A 15,415-nucleotide genomic window follows, 5' to 3' on the forward strand; every position below is an offset into this window, starting at 1 on the left:
AATGCTAAAGCCTCTTAGTTTTGTATGTATGAATGACATGTGACCTTGAATGATGTGAAGAGGGTCTTTATGTGAGACCTTGAGCCTAGTGGTAAGGTTATGAATATTGAAGTCGAAAGCCACAATGGTATCCTTCATGTAATGAATGATGGACTTAAGTTTGATTGGCTGGAACGACATCATATCATCCCTAGGAAAGTCACTGAGAGTTATTTTGTTGCCATTGTAAGGTAACCTTAGCGGACCTCTTTGGTAGGGTGAATGTGATTAGGTTATGAACTTGATACATAACCCCTTTGTATGAACATTTAATATAAATTACTCTGTGAGAAAAAGTTTAGCACCGAGTGAGTATGGCTTGGGAAGTAGCTCTAGTGAAGAACGAGACTAGAGTACAATGTAAGCCCTTCATATTCCTTAACCATGTGCCTACATGGGATGTGTCCATGTTATACCATTGGCAAGTAGAATACCATCCATCGGAGTAGATTACAACTCCGGATTCCATGATTTACAACAATGTATATGTTGGTTATTTCCTATTCTCATCAAATGGGATACCTACTAGCATCAGAGAAGTTCTATGAAGTTTAGATGGTGGTATGGGACACTATCTAGAAATTGATTAAGTAGACATTATCCATACTTAGGTAGTCTTATGCATTATTTAGGTAATATTGGAGAGGTTTACATGGATGTTATCTTCTTGATTTAGTTGAGTAAGTCTTTTGATAACCCGGGGAAGGGAGAATGCCATATTATATGTATGCTATTGTATTAAGTGAGAATTATCTCATCCTAGATAATTTGTAGGAACTCTTAAGTGCGTGTGTGTGTAAGGGATTGTATAAGCGGTCGTTTCACAACTCACTCAAGTGAAACCTTAGAATCACCTTTCGTAAGAGGATCTCACGTTTATGTGGTTGATGTATTGTAAGTGTGTATATCTCATTATAGGAGGTCTTTAGGATCATTTATGTGTGCCAAGAGAGGATTATGAGAGGTCTCTCTTTGTCTTACTTAAGTGAGTCTTAGGATAGCTTTTAGTGAAAGGATTACATACTCGAAAGTGTCCTGTGTGAATTTAAAGGACTTCACTGTTATAGTGAAGGAATTCACTGTAACAGTGATGTAGCTCACTTTAAAGTTTTTCTAAAAATGCGATAAATTGTTTAAGAGATTTTTATGTGTTTCTAACGTGTTAAATGTTTTTCGTATGCTTATATTATGATATTTAAATCAAATGATGCATATTTCTAATAAATGTCTGTTTTCATTATTTTTTTGCATCATGCCATACTTAGTACATGTGTTTGTACTAATTCCATGCTTTAATTTATCTCTAAAGTGATTCATAGGTGAATGTGCTTTTGGGAGCTAAGCTTAGATTAGAAGATCTTTCAAGAAAGTTGAAGTATGTTCTCATTTGACTCGAGGGCATAAATTTCTTTTATTTCTTTCATTAAAGTATTTTAATAGACTAAGTATTTCGATATTCGTATTGTATGAAAAGTGTCCCAAGTATTCTTGAGTCTAAGATTTGATGAAATGAGACTTAGTATTTCCTATGGATTTACATCGAGATGTTTTATGATATTCGTGTGAAATTTTTTTAATTTTGCACTACTTTTCATATGTTTATATGCGATGAACGACACAAAATGACATGTACAAGACCTCTCAGAGGTCATGTACGTCGGTCTACGATTTGAGATTACCACTTTTTTCTAGGTTGTGGTCTCGGGTCGTGACAGGAAGATTTTAAGAAGAAAGGGACTAATGATGAAGTTCCTTCCAAAGGTGGACAAGTTCTACAAGGTGTTCAAGTTCCTCAAGTTGATCAAGTCCCCATATCTGGTGAAGGTTATGAGGTTCCGGTGGTTCCTCCAAACATGACTAATGGGGAGATTAGAGAGGCTCTTCTTTTCCAAGCCCGAGCCATGACAAGGCAGGTAAATAGGGATGTTGAGCTTAGTGGGAATGATTTTGAGAGAACCATGACCTCTAGATTGAGGAATTTTTTGAGAATGAATCCCACTATCTTCCTTGGCTTAAGGTAGGAGAAGATCCCCAATAGTTTCTTGATGGTGTGTACATGGTGTTGAGTGCTACCACTACAAAAAAAATCAAGTTTTACTGACGGACGAAATAAGTTGCTAATCTATGATATTTCGTCGCTAAATAGGTTTTAGCAACGGATTAGCAACAAATTATTGAGTGTTTCTATATCTCTCCTTAGTAATCTCTTAGTGATAAAAAAAGTGTTCCGTCACAAATTTAGCTACTGACTAATTTGTTATTATATTTAAAAATTATTTGATAAATTTACAGTTTATTCCATCATTTTTAATGAATTGGTGACAAATTTTTCATCTTTACTCCGTCACAACATATTCCGTCATTTGAGACATCACATTTGGCACAATTAAAATCTTTCGCTGGTCCGTCGCCATATTTGTTGCTAAAGTTTTTCTTGAAAATTTTATTTATTTTGTTTTCAATATGCTGCTTATATATTAAAATTAAATTACCAAATACCCCTAAAATAATAAACATATAAAATAATTTCATATATGGTTCAAAATATATAGTATATTAAAATATGATATTTTCGATTTAAAACATCCAAAACAATATATCAAATGTTCTTCAAACATTCATTAAATATTGTTATTGAAGAATTTGTACTTTCCAAAATAGAAGAAAATATAACAAAAAGGATACGATTGTCATGTGAAACTAATTAAGGATCAACCTCATCCTCATTAGTAGTAGCTGAAGGAGGCACTAAGTGTGTCACTATTCATGGGTTGTCAATTGGAGTACTCCCTTTTTGTATCCTCTCAATAACAACAGGAAAAATGTGATTAGCAAGTACATGAAACATTTGCATTACAAAGTCATCCATATTTGTTTTCAGTGTTGATTGAAAACTTGAAGGAAGTACTGATAATGATGTACAAATTTTATGTTCGTAATAATTTTTTGCTTCAAAACCAAGAGTTAAGACAATTTTTTCCCGCAATATTTCTTCAAATTTTTTCCTGTATTAAGTAGAGGAAAAATGAAAGCATTAAACATTGGGAATAAAATTTATTTTGACGAAAAATACAAAAACATGCATAACATTTTAAGCATTAGCATTAATGTACCAATTGGACCTTCAAATTTCAATTTATGAAATTTAACAAACTATGGATCAAATATATTTCAATTAGATCAAGAGAGCATATTTTGAGACATCCCGAGGGCACTTAGTTACTAACTATGGCAACAACTAGACAGTCGAAGAACAAACCATCTATAAAGTGCAAGATCCTAATAGGAATATGTTTGCCCTGCCTGCTGTCAGGAAATCCATCAACAACCCAATTTCAGAGAATCCGAATTCATTTAGTTTTCATAAACATATGCATTATCCACAAAGAATGATCAACTTCATATGAAAATACAAACACTTCATCTATATAAAGAATCAAAAGAATGAATCAGACAACAGATCTGTAAAAGATCTATTTCAAGTATATGCACCATATGATCCCAACTAAGAAAAAAACTCATTTCATACCTAAACAAAACTAATACACACTACAGATTTCAATATTTCTGTTTTGATCTTTCACTGCTCAATTATTAGTATTGAGCTCAAATTGCGAATCCTTTCAATTTTACCAAAGAATGGAGTTCTCAAATGTTCCTTAGAAGCTAGCCTGTTGTTTGGATCTCTAAAAGACAAGAAAGAACCATATCCTCAAACTATCACAAAAAACACCCTTTTCTTCATTTAGCAAAATCCATCACTTTATTGAATATTTTAACCCTCTTTATCATCATCATTTATGTGATTTTAGAAATTTCTTCATAAAGACATTAGAAGCTTCTAGAATACAATAATATAGTTTTTGTCTAAAACATTACACTATACGTATAATTTAAGGTACATATATCCTTGAACTAATATGTTTAGATATAAGAGTAAAGAAATTAAAATTCTTACTTATATAATTCATGGAATATGTACTTAAACGTTTTTTTGTGATATTCTCCAAATTAGACCTTGTCTGGAAAATGAGAGAGGATATGGAGAATTTGAAAATTTCCAACACTAATTGTGATAAAAATATCAGATCTATAGTGAGCATGAGAATAGTTGGCATACTTACATAAGTAGTTGGATTACTTCTCTCTGAGGAATTTCCACAAAATTTTCCTCGAGACATACATATATACAAATGTAATACTGTTGTTAAACCAATCAGAGAGAAACAACAAATTAAGCACAACACAGAATAATGAGAGCAAGTGCATCAATATATATTAGAATGAAACAATTATCACTAGTACAAAATATCATCTACATGAGTGAAATGCTTTTCAACTTAGTGAAAGTGTGCTTAAGTATTAAAATTGCCGCTGGCAAGGCTTGCCGATAAACAGAAAGAACTGATGCCTATAAGTACAAGAGTGTAATAGCTATCATTGAATTCTATCAAAAAGATCATATAAATAAAGGAACAAATTATCAAAAGAACCATGAACTTCTATTATAATCCTTACACAAAGAATTAGTAGAAATCTATAGAAAATTTGAACACAACAACAAGATACTAAGGAACTAGAGAAGACTTTTGAAAGGCTGAAATGCTAAATATTATCAGATCATATGATTTTGATAAGGAATCTGGCTAAAATGTGCTCATCAAAGTAACATTGATATATAAACCATTTAAAACAAAACTATCACATAATTAAGCCAAGAAATTCCATTCATTTAAGAAAATGATATGTTGAGATCAACTATTAAGAAAACGATAAGGCACGAGATTTAATAGTATAAGAATTAAAATTGTGTTAATGATCTTATCAGAGTTACTCTATGCACTTTCCTTTTTTTTGGGTCCAAGAAGACCTGAGCCACATTCTTTAATTAAAAAGTATTTTTATTTCCATGAAGTCAAACTAAAGCGTGGAAGATGAATCAGCATCAGGGAAAATAGATCTAAAAAAGATGAATCCTCTAGGTTTTAGGCCTGCTCCAGTAGAGATTTTGGACGATGAAAAAATAAATATTGAACCAACAACACCTATCTCGACTTTGATAAATGTGATCAAGTGTTCTATATCTGACTTATCATTCAGCAAAGACGAGCTTAGAAAAGCTGAAGAACAAATAAGAATGTCTTTGTTGAGTTTTATCAATACCGCAGACTTGTAAACAAAATACAGGTAATATTGCATTGTTGTTCCTTGATTATGAGTAATTATAGTTGTTTGTTGTGTTCAATTCAACTAACTATTTGCTACTTAGTACTATAATTTCTGAAATGTGTTGTCATTTTCAAAGATCATGAAAAAGTATGATAAAGTACAATTACTAAAGTCATCACTATTCAACAATATGAAGTACTTGTATATAGTTTGGATTTTAATCATGCAGTTTATTGATATAGATCAACTCAAGGAAAGATTCTAAATCATACTTGGAGATAATTGATAAATCTTATCTTGGTATCTCAGATGAGGAACATTGTCTTCCACTTTCCAAAACAATCTCTGTCTCACCATCATTGTTGTTGCAGCTATAGCTTGAAACTCTTATCGGCTGTTGCTTTTTTAGGTTGCTAAGCTCATTGAAATTTTGGAGGCGACATTCATAAAGCATTTTGTCAATGGAAATCAAATAAAAGGAATGAAGTTTTTAAGACGACAAGCTAAAAGGGACACACATAGAGTAGGATTTTTCATGGATAAGAATACATTCTTGTTAGTATCAAGTTCCTCTTCCAGTATAATCGGAGATCAAATGTATTGTATAACCTTTTTTGAGACATCTAGATTGATCTCACTTGCATAAGGACCATATTTTCATTTTATCTATATTGATCTCACTTGCATAAGGACCATATATTCATTTTACTAACTGATATACTTTTAATCTACCGATATATTCTTTGGTTGCTCAATTGCATTAGTGGTAGCTATTGTTGTAGCAATACATGCAGGAAACCTTTTAGAGCATAATGATCGTGGACAATATATAGATAACATATTTCCACTTTACATGTGAAGTAAACCTTCAGTCTTTTACAAAGCCATATTAATTCTTTCCTTTTTTCTGTCTACAAAGCAGATCATATCGTAAGCAATACATACGAGCAATAAGCGCTATCTTTGTAGGTTATTCTAATACATTGTGCTTGCCCATTCATATAATTGATTTTTATATGGTATATGTTGAATGAGTTGCCTAACCTTTTGCCTGACTTACTTAGACACCCATATTTGAAGTCAAGTCAAATTTCATAATCTTTACGCTAAGAAAACAAGCTCATCTACAATGTACAATGTGTATTGTTCTTTTATATATCTTCCTTTCGGGCAGATCAATATGAGCACTTTTTAAAAGCTACAAAGTGCTCAATTTAAGGAACCTCTCATGAACCCATCCTTTCCCTGCCCTATTAATTGTTTTAAAATATTAGCTGTCTCGGCCTTCCCAACCCTGCACTACCCAACGCTGCTCTGTTTAAGTACTGCCCCATTAAATGTGTACCCTCCCCTGCCCTTGATATTCCCCATTGTAATCCTTAGTAAACATACATTATTTATAACCAAAAATCTTATCCAACCCAAATTGTAAGAAAAAAATTACACCAACACATTTTTTTGGAGAAAAAATGCTACTGTCATGGGGTAAGGGAGGGGGAGAAAAAGAGTATACTTTTAATAAAGTGAATAAGGCCAAAAAAAACTAGTAAAAAACAAAAAAATGATATATCCAGTGTAAAATCAAACTTAAATCAGTTTGCAATTTACTTCGTAAAAAAGAAGAGTAGTAAATAAGTGTTGAAATAAGATATCAACACTAAGCATTTTGCTATAGAATTGGAGTTTTTAGATTAAAGTAACACTTGGTTATAAATGCAAGAGAGTAACCACACTTGGTCCATGGCTCGAAACATCTTACTAGTGCACTAGAAAGCAATAATAATACTTTTATTATTGACATTACTGGTGACGCTTGTAGTTTTGAGTTAGCAACAACCAAGGATGTTATATTTGATGTTGAGAAAAATCATAGAGGAAAGGGGGAAAATGGTGGTGGAAGTATTGCTCGTAAACCATTTACTCAAACACTGCACAAATGATTAAGTTTTAATGCTAAACCAACCCTTTTTCTCAAAGTCCTTAGAGAATAAAACTGGAACTTCAAACACCGCATAAGTCATTGAGTCTTTTCTTAAAAAAAACTATTTTCAGTACACCCAAACTTCTATGCTCCTATTTTAAAAACATTTCAACCTTACTTCCCCAAAACAGGAACATCACAAAAACCTATTTTCTCAAAACTGGAACCTCAAATATTGCATATAAATCAGGTTTGATTTTGCACAACAACTATTGTCCCCAAAATAAAATACAACACTAAACCAAACAATTAATTAATTGAACTCAAGGAGTACTGACTTGTTTATGGAAAATTTACTTTAAACTTCGAAGACAAATAGAGTTATTGAAGACCGAGGGAAAAAAAGAGTTTGAAAAGACAATTCATCAAATCAAGATGGAGAGATGAAGAAGAATGTGCTCACTTCATCGATCAAAGATGGGGAGGTTGAGAGCTCACATCTCAGATAAGAGTTCCATTGGAGAGGTTGAGAGCCCACTTTCTTCAGATACAACGCAAATGATGAAATCAAAATTTTGCTCTAGAATATATGTCATAAATAAATTTGGCAATAAACTTACTAACGGATTGTAACATTTGTTGCTATCAAATAACGATATTTTTATAGATTAATTATAGAGACAAATTTTTCTATCACTATAAAAAACAATTTTAAAAACAATGTATTTGAAAGTTTAATGATAGATTTTACATCACTTCTTCCGTTGTAAAATATTTAATTAAATTTTTAACAAATAATTTCTTGCTTATCAGTAGGATATTTTGGGCGCCAAACTTTTTCTCTAATATTTAGCGACATAAAAAATATTCCGTTGCTAATCCATCACTTTATCCTAACTCAAAAAATATATTTGTTATTCTAGCATTGAAATGGTAATTTCTTTGCTAATTCGTCGTTATTTAGTGATAAAATATAATTCATCGCTAAAATCCATCGTTAAACGCTTTTTTTAGTACTGTATGGGGGTAACTTCTAAGGAGAAGACAGAGTTTTCTTCATAGAAATTGAGGGAAGTTTCTCAAGTATGGTACACTCAATGGAGGGTCCTACAGAGTGGGAAGAGTTTAAGGAAGCCTTCTTAGGGAAGTATTTTCCCCGTGAGAGGAGGGAGGTGAAGGTTGAGGAGTTCATTCACCTTAGGCAAGGTAATATGAGTGTTGAAGAGTACTTCTTGAAGTCTACTCTATTGTCTAGGTATGTTCAATCCTTAATGTCTAACCCTGGGATGAGATGAGTTGGTTTGTGACAGGTGTGGCCGACCTAGTGAAAGAAGAGTGTCGTACAACCATGCTACATAATGACATGAACTTGTCTAGGCTTATGGTGTACAATCCATTGATGATTTAAAACTTAGTAGATCTCAATAAAGTTGAAGATGGTTAGATCCAATGAGAAAAATCAGCCTAGGTTTAAGAAGAGAGCTCCAATTAAGATGGGTTAATTGCCTTTAAGGTCAAGCTTCAGAGTGGTAGTGGTTCTCAAGGTGTTAAGCCTATTTGTGCTACATGTGGGAAGAAGCACTTTGGGAAGTGTCTAGATAGTACCAGTGGGTGCTTTTATTATGGTAGGGATGGTCATAAGGTGAGAGATTGTCTTACTATTGTGGCTTGAGGAAGAGAGGCCAATCAAGTTCCTCCTAATGCTCCCAATGCTGGTGAACCAAAGATGAATCACTTCTATGTTCTCCAAGCTAAGGCAAATTCAGATGAGAATGCCAGTTAGTTATAGATTTCTCTTTTAAGTTGTAATGGGTTCCATCTATGTGAAGGAGTACGGTGAAACTTTGGTTTATGGTGTGTTGTTTGTTATCTTCTCTTCTATTCAAGCCTTAGAGTTAGAATGTTATTGTAGTATGTTGCATGTTGTTGAGGAGTCTAAATGAAAATTAATTTCATTGTTATCCTTGACTTTTACATTTTAATAAGGTTATATTGATTTGGTAAAGTGAGTTTATATGCTTTTGTCTCCCATATTGTCATGCCTTGATATTAAATTGCTTAAATGCTACATTAGTGTACTAGTGCTCAGGTTTACTGCGAAGTATATGAAAATTATATCTAAATTGTGTTTTCAAGAGAAATGGTTATAATGTGCTTAAAAATGTGGTATATGAGCATGATGATATGTGGATAAGGAGTTCCTCTTAGATGATATAAAAAATGTGGGTCTTATTGTACGATGAGTTGTAGATGTAGTTTATACTTGCTTGTTGTGTTTTGAGTCTCTTGATTATATGGAGCTGATGTTCCTCCTATCTATGTGTATTTTGTATGTTGAGGTATGACTATGAGCTGCTAGTATTGAGTCTTTATTTTTTTATAGTGTTGGAAGTGTTTTAGTGTCATTCTAGGGCGAATGTTGTCCAAGTGGGGGAGAATGTAACACCCTAAAAATGAGCTAGATCTAGAGCCTATCATGTGTTCATGAGTGTGTAAGGCGTATAAATTATGAATTATAGCGTTAGAATTTAGTTTGGGGATATGAAAGTGCAACGACCAAGATGTCTGGAAGCTATTGTAAGTCGAATTAGTACGTCATAGTATTTTGTTTTGGAGTTTTGGGGTACGGTATGAGGGTGAATTTTAGTATTGATGGTTATTAAACATAGTCTGACATGTGAAGGGTCTAAAGAAGCGAGAATGACGCCCCGAGGTCTAGCCAAAGGGTCCTTGAAGGGGACCCAAACATGGGCCAATGAAGCTGCTGAGGCAGCCAAGAATTGAGGTCCAAGGCACGTCGCGCCAGCTACACTTAAAGGGAAAAAATGTTTGACCTGTGTGTGGGGCAAACATGAACCTTTCGGTCTCAAAATTTTCCATAACCGAGAATTGGAAGTGCCTCCGTGACACGTAGCCATGTCCTAGATTTGGTCGCGTCATTTTTAAGTCAAATTTTAATTGGTTAAATGGTCCTATATATGTGTAGGGATATTTTGGGTATTTTATGAACTTCTTATTGAATGATATTGAGTCTTTTTAAACCCCAAAAGTCAATAATTAAGAAAAAAACCCAACTCAAAAGAAAACCTCTCCATTTCTTCTCTCCAGAACCTCCATTGATGAAGCTTTGAATCTCCAAGGAACAACACATATTTTGCAAGTTTTTCTCCATCAATTTCTTGTAAGTTTCTTCAATAAAGGTGTGGTGCTTCATCCTTGAATCTTATTCCATTCAAGGATTCAATTTAAATGGTTTTCAAAGATGATAAAAAATAGAGAATCTTCTATTTCATCTTTTAGCCATGGGTTCTTGCATAAAATGATTTGTATAACTGTTTTATGATACAATTGATGTTAATTGAATGGTTTTAGATAAAAATTCCTATGAAACAATGAATTTAATGAATTCCTATTTTTGGCTCTAATATGGGTGAATTGATCATGACTTGATGTTAATGAATTGTTGTGTAGATTCGGTTGGCTATTAAATTATTTAAAGATCATGTTAGAATTGTATATAGGAATCCTTCATTTGATGATTTCTATATCGTATCTTATTAGATCATTGTGTGGTTTTGATCATTGTTTGTAATGGTGTTTATGACTATTAGTAAGAGCCTTTGTGAAGTGAATTAATTGAGAAGGCTAATTATTGGTGGTGTTTATGATGGACTGGTGTAAGATGACCTAATCTCTTCTATAATCTACAGTATAGGCATTGAATTATGTTGATTGGTATGGTAAACTTATGCTGGCGGTTCTTATGTGTTATAATTGTGACGGAACGTTGCCTTATCGACATTATTTTGAAAATTGTGATGTTATTATGTTGTATCTAGTATAGGTGATCAATGTGAAGGATTATGTGGTTCATGTGTCTTTGTGAAGTCGAAGCATGAATTCTTCTAGTTGATTATATGTGTCTTTAGTAGACTATGTTGGTGTCTTTATCTGCGTTACTTGGATGTCATAATACATGGATAAGATGATGATATGTGTGTCTTCTTTAGGTAGACCAATATCCCTATACTTGATGCATGAAAGAATGTGAATATGCACTCTTGTCTTAGTATACTTATGCACCTTTGTCATGTATGTGTATTTATGAGTGAAATTTGACCTTGAACATGTAAAGTGGGTCACTAATATGGAACCTTTAGCATATAAAGAAGGTTATTATATCCTTGAAGTTTAAAGCCTTAATGGTATCTTTCTTGTGTGAATGATGAATTTATGGGTAGGTTGGCTAGAATGTCATGAAACAATATCTAAGAAATTCATTGAGATATCTTTATTGACCATTATGTGGCATCCCTAGTGGAACGTCTTTGGTAAGAGGACAATGACTTGGTAATGATTAAAATACGGTACCTTTTCATATATCTCTCGTGATTGAACTTACTCTATGAGATTATGGCTAGCACCGAGTGAATATGATTAGGGAGTGACTCTACATAAGTAGAGACTAGAGTACAAAGAAACTATTGATATTCCTTACCTATGTGCCTAGATGGGATGTGTCCTAGTTCTACCCTTGGCAAGTAGAACACCCTCCATCGGAGTAGGGTAGACCTAGGATTCCATTCCTCGCTAGTACGGTCTAATGTTTTTTAATTCCTATTCTCATCATATGGGATTCATTCTAGTATTTGAGATGTTCTACAAAGTGTAGGTAGTGGAATGGGACACTATCTGTCCATTGCACGAGTAGGATTTGAAGATGATAGGATGAGGGTTTCCCTAGGTCTTCTAAGACCGTTATGTGAAGTCTTCTAAATGTGAATGTAACTTAAGTTTTGTAATGACTATTGATTGACTTAAGTTGGTGCATGTGAATGAAAAAGTACTTATGTAGCGTAGCTTTGAGGATTGCTTATGTAGGCTTGAAGAGGGTGTATGGGAGGTCTCATCATGTATTACTTAGGTGAGTCTTAGAGTAATTCTTGGTTTTGGGTATAATGATAGAAATAGAATAATATTAACTTAGGAAGTCTTGAGGATCATTTAGGTGCGTGTGAAGGGGTTGTATGGGCGGCTGCTTCATATCTTACTTAAGTGGGTCTTAGGATAACTTTTGGTAGGAGGTTTATATGCTTATGTGGCTTATAAATGTTGAAAAGTTGTATGTTCTGGATTACTAAAGATATGTCTTATATGTGTGTATGATGACTTGTAAGTGATTGTTATTCTTGTTTTTATGAGGTTTTCTTCAAAAAGAGCATGAAAGCATACTTTAAATCAAATGTTCTTTTAGCATGGTTTTATGGAATATCCCATACTTAGTGCATTCTTATGTACTAATTCTATATATCGTCTTATGTCTAAAGGTGTAGCTGGAAATTGAGAGGAGTCATTTGAAGTTAAACTTGAAATTAGCATCCTTTCAAGAAAGTTTTGATATGTCCTCAATTGATTCGACAACATAGCTATGTTTTGCTTTTCTTTTCTAATGATATTTTATTGGACTGTGATACTTCCTATTTTCATTGATGTATGGGTTGTGACTATGAAAGTGATTTTAAATTATTGTTCTATTGTTGTTAAAAGTTTTAATTCTGCACTATATATATGTGTGTGTGTGTGTGTGTGTGTGCGCGCGTGTGTGTGTATTTATATGTATGTATATATATGAAATGAATGTTGTCTAAGGGGTTGTGCAAGACCTCCGAGAGGTCCAGTACGTCGTGTGTCGACTTGAAGGATTCCCTATCTTCTAGGGTGTACTCTTGGGTTGTCATAGTTACTTTATTCAATTGTCGGTAGTCAATGTGCATTCTCAACGATCCATGTTTGTACGTACAAAGAAAGTTTGTGCTCCCATGGGACATACTAGGACTTATGAATCCATCTTATAGTAAGTCCTTTAAATGCTCCTTCAACTTCCATTATTATGACGGACAATTCTATATGGAGGGATGAAGATAGGTTGAGTGAAATCACATCTATGCAAAACTTTACTTCTCGTTCTGGTGGAAAACCTAGAAGATCATCAAAAATAACTTAGGAAATTCATTTACCACATGAATGAATTGAAGAGTTGTTTGCTCTGCATCTATAATTTTCACTGTCACGAGATGACATATGTATTCTTTGGAGTCATCCTCTTTTCCTTCAGATAAGAAAAAAATTTACTTCTTGGCACCGCATTGTTACCTTTCCATTCGAGGAAGACCTCTTTTGAAAAAGGGAAATGTACTATTTGTTTGGCAATCTACCGTGGCATAGCTAGCAGCCAACCAACCAATACAAATTATGACATCAAAATCTATCATTTCAAGTTCAATAAGGTCAGCAAAAATATCACGTTCACAAATTATTACTATGTAATTATGGTAGATGCTTCTGCCTATAATAGACTTGCCATCTGACATAGACACTTCAAATGGTTTAACCAATAATTCTTGTATTTTTTTCAAAATTACTAGCAATCCATGGAGGTATATATGAAAGTGTATACCCTGGAACAATTAATACATATACAATATGTAAAAATATGGACGATGTACCTTACGAGTCTTCCAAATTTTGTTGATCCCTAGAGCATATGTGTGATTCAGAACTTCACTAGAATTAGCTTCTCCCCTAGCTCCTCCACCACGATTAATAGCATCTGTCCCCTAGCTAAAGAAGGTTCCTAAGATAATGATGCAGCAACTCATCTGGAAGGTTGTGCCACACCACCCACGCTCCTATGAGGGAAAGTTTTCATCATATGACCTGGTTTACAACACAAAAAAATATTTGTCCCAAACCTACATGCACATAAATGATTTAGTCCACATTGTTTACAAGAATTTTGAGCAGCTCTTGATTGGCTCATACTTTTGTGCACTTAGAATCCAGCTATTAGTGAACCTTTTCTTTTACCTCTTTGTCCAAACTGTCTGGATTTAGACTCTTGAAATTGAGATGGGGCACGAGCTTTAGATTATCAAAATGATGGCCTGGAGGTCTATGAAAGAACCGGGGCCTAAACTCACCTTCAGATGTAATTAAAATTCCCCGTGGATCTGGCCCTCTTAGAATGCTCTTTTTTCCAGTGTTGTGTCCTTCTTCTTTGGCTTTGATCCTCCAAATTTTGTGCTTGCATCCTTGATATATACATATATTTATTCAATGAAGCAATTGTACAATCTCTAGCCATATATGAATCTGATATATCCATATATAGATGAACTCTATTCTCCACAGTAGCTAATACATTAGGAGCATACCTTGCAAAAGTATTAAATTTGAGACTGTACTCTCTCATGCTCATATTTCCTTGGTGGAGATTTAAGAGCTGATCTGTAGGGGCGTCTCAAACCTCCAATGACAGATAATTGTCAAGGAATATCTTTTTGAACTCTTTCAAACATAACTGAAGGTGCATCTATTCCCCTAGATTGATTTGAGGATTCTTACCATACTATAGCCATACCTTTTAATCTATATAAAACTTGCTCAAGCGTTGCTTTACCACTTACATGTATAACATCTAAAAAGCATTGGATATGATCTATAAATCTTGTGTATCTTTCTTAGGAAATGACCCAATGAATGATGGAGGGTCCAACTTAAGAAAATCATGTATCTGCATACAAACTTCTCTATCTACACCACTAGTTCTTGCTATTGGACCTTCTCATTTTTGGACCTAGACAGAAACTATACGAGTCAGTAATTGGATTACATTCCTTAAATCTTGCTCCGTATCATTAATAGGGGGTTCTTGAGGTGCAACTTCCCTCCTTAGATATTATAATGATTGAGGGGTCGGGGAAATCTGTGATAAAGACTCGTCTTAAGCCTCACTTTGAACAACTTGATTAGTTGGTGGTTGGCTGTTCCATTCTTGGGCAGCCACATCTACTTGTATACTTGTACTTTTACTCTTTCTCGTAACCAAAATCTTTTGTATAATTAAAAACATAGAAGATAGATATTATTCACCTGCAATAGTGGTTCTATAGAATAATCTAAGAAATGATAGGAAAGAGACAACTCCTACATGTCCCATAGATGCGTGTCTATAAATGTAATGCACAACACGTCCATAAGAAATACTCTACACATACACATTTGTAACATCCATGCGATGACCTGCTGTGATTCCACCTTTGTCACACCTCATATTCCATTGAGACGGATCAACACATAATGCCGTAATAGGGATGAGTCCACGATTTGGACTCATTTAGGGATATATTTTGATAGGTTTAGTGTCTATAAATGCATATTTTTATTATTAGAAACTCATAAAATACCTTGACTTTTAGGTACATACACTTGGAGAGAAAGCATGGG

This window comes from Solanum lycopersicum, chromosome 10, assembly GCF_036512215.1.
Source record: "Solanum lycopersicum chromosome 10, SLM_r2.1".
NCBI classification, from domain to species: Eukaryota; Viridiplantae; Streptophyta; class Magnoliopsida; order Solanales; family Solanaceae; genus Solanum; species Solanum lycopersicum.